At 49.6% G+C, this 2,669-nt stretch overlaps 1 protein-coding gene across 2 annotated transcripts in view; it reads right to left on the bottom strand.

Annotated features, from left to right (window-relative positions):
- Positions 1-2,668, bottom strand: part of LOC102256969 (chromosome unknown open reading frame, human C14orf93) — a 19,462-nt gene extending 16,794 nt beyond the window's left edge. For both annotated transcript variants that reach the window (XM_005882244.2, XM_005882247.2), the window contains exon 1: positions 2,618-2,668. The gene's annotated coding sequence lies outside the window, so the exon portion shown is untranslated. The remainder of the gene's footprint in view (positions 1-2,617) is intronic.
- Between the last annotated feature and the right edge of the window lies 1 nt (position 2,669).

Genomic DNA, 2,669 nt, shown 5'->3' with positions numbered 1-2,669 from the left:
CCAGGGAGGCCCCGCCCCGCCTGTCCTCTGGCTCCCTCTGATTGGCAGTCAGAGTGTGGGGGGAGCCGAGCCAGGGACGCTACTGGCTCCAACCCACAGTCACTCAACGAGCAGGGAAGGGAGGGGCCCCCTCAGGGAGGGACACGACTGCAGGCTTTTTCAAGGCCGGTCAGGCGCCATCTTTAGCTTTTTTTTTTTTCCATTTCCTCGCTTTTCTCTTACAAAGCTGCGTGTACAACATTATAAACACAGTGGCCACAAATAGACCCCCCCTACACACAAATCGGCTTCACACCTTTGGCGGTGGAAGGCTTTCGGTCCTGCCGGCCTTGGTCACAGATCTTTCCATCACTAGCCAATGGCAGTTCCCGGTAGTTTAAAGACGCTTTCACCTCGAGGGTCCTCGCGGATTCCCAAACAACATCACCTCAGCTCAGCTTTGCTTTACTTTGGTAGGAGAACAAGCCATTCGTGAGAGGAGTTATCTTTCTTACAAAGAAAGAAACTCAAAGCAAGGATATAGGCTATGAGCCTGGGGTCCTGGTAAAAGCAAGCAGCCGCGAGCCGGGGCCTGGGCTGTGTCCCGGCCAGGCAGAGCCCCCCTTTTCTGGGAATCTCAAAAGTGAGGCGAAGGTGAGTGTGATGGCCGCAGTGCTGCGGCGGGGATGAAAACGCGTGAAACTCCACTGGAAACGTCCGGCACGGCCACCACTACCCGCCGCTAGAACCGACGAGACCTCACAGTCCTGCAGGTCTAATCCTGCAGGATGACCCACGTCTGAGAATATTTATTGAGCACTGACCTGGCCTGCACTGTCGGGGAATAAAAAGACATTCAGTTCAGGTAAGAAATGCAGAGAGCCCCCACAGGGCCACGTTCCTGATCATGGATGTCGGGATCTGCACAAATAATGTCATCGCCGTGGTTGCTTAGTGTCTCCGTTACTGTTGGAACTAGGGCCGTGGGTGAGGGATGGGAACTAATACCGTCGTCACCCGCAGTCATGGAGCTTGACCTTGAGGTGGGTCCTCATCATCTTCCCGGGGCTACCGCGCCCCGCGCCCCGACGTTCCGGTTTCTCCCTGTCCCCCCACGTCCGTCGGTGCTTCAGCTCCCACCTGCCGACACGGGGCCGAACATAAACACTCTCCTACGGCTCCTGATAGGAGGCCGTGGCTCTGCGGCAGAATGAAATGAGAATGCAGCTCAAATGACTGGAGGCTCTGCTCTAAGCTTGTTGTCCTTTAGTTCACACTTTTCTCTGTAACTTAGACGTGAGCTGACTTTTTATTCCAGAAACGCGACGGGATAAAAAAGCATTTCCCCTCCCTCCTGTTTATCATGTGCCTCTGCCTCCTCCGACCCCTTCCCCGCCCCACCCGCCACCACGGACAGTTTTCCAGAACTGGATTTGACTGGATCATTTTCCTGATCCTCTGCCAGCTGCGGGGCTTTTCAAACAAATCCCAACCTATAAACGACAATGTTGTCAAAAAGCCAAGAGAGAACTTCCCTTCTTGAACACACCAACCAAACCACACATAAAGGCCAAAATATACACAGCTGTACACTTAAGAACAGAGACAATAAAAAGCAAAACCACTTAGGCAAAACAGTCCCTAAAAAGGGCTTTGAACCACAGATTCGATCGATTGCCTACCCTCGTTCGCCCAACGGACTGTATACTTCCTGGCAATTATTTAATTATTCACCCATCTGATCCTTTAGAAGAGGAGCAGGAAAACACAGTAAGTGCACACAGAATGAAAGTGCTTGAGTATATGCTACCTAGTGTAGGAATTCTTCTAAACTCTATAATTTGCACACAAAACCCTGTTTTGATCACATTTGGGAACGCAACAGAAAAGAAATGCACACCCTAGGGGCTGCTTTGCACACATAAAAACCAAAGGCGATCGCTTTTGAACACAAAACCTAATGCAGCATGTATACACACGCTGTACACAGACACAAAGCACAAAGCCCCCAGATAAACCTTTAGGAAGGAAATTACTTGCTTCATGAAATACACACGTACACATGAAAATGTAAGACACGCTGTAAGAAGGGCTTAGACCCGCTCCCCGGGGAAATGATAATATCCAAACACTTTTAACCTATTGGCCTTGGACAGTTGCCACAGTCAAGCCACTTGTTTTTGGTTCTGCGTGAGAGTGTAAAACGCACGCAAACAGCCCTGTGGAGTCGTCCATCTCCGCTGCCTGCGACACTGCCCGTGGCAGAAATTTACATGATCCCTTCAGCCCGCTTAAAAACACGAAATCGATACTTCCCGAGCAGCCACATTTTTTAAATCCCTCGACCAAAAAAATTTACCAGTTCTTAAAATGTGATAGCAAAAAGAAAAAAAAATCTCTATAAATTTGACTGGAAACAGTTGTACACGACCATCCTGCTTCTCAACTTCTTGGTATATTTAAAACCTGGACGAGGAAAAAAGAAAGAGGAAGAGAGACAGAAAAAGAAACGGGGGGGAAAGCGCAAATTGCCCTTAGCCACAGTTTCCTCACCCCGGCACTGCCACAGACCTCTATTTTTAAAAATGTTGAACGCACACACAGAGTCAAGAGGGCGAGGAAAATGGAAAAAGGATACCCGAAGGTCGTATGGCTCTTTGTATTCGTGTGTGTGCAAAAAGGAGGACTCA

This window comes from Myotis brandtii, unplaced genomic scaffold (genome assembly GCF_000412655.1).
Source record: "Myotis brandtii unplaced genomic scaffold, ASM41265v1 scaffold70, whole genome shotgun sequence".
In the NCBI taxonomy this organism is placed as follows: Eukaryota; Metazoa; Chordata; class Mammalia; order Chiroptera; family Vespertilionidae; genus Myotis; species Myotis brandtii.
The sequence above is the reverse complement of the archived record's forward strand: the minus strand, read 5'-3'. Positions and strand labels throughout refer to the sequence as shown.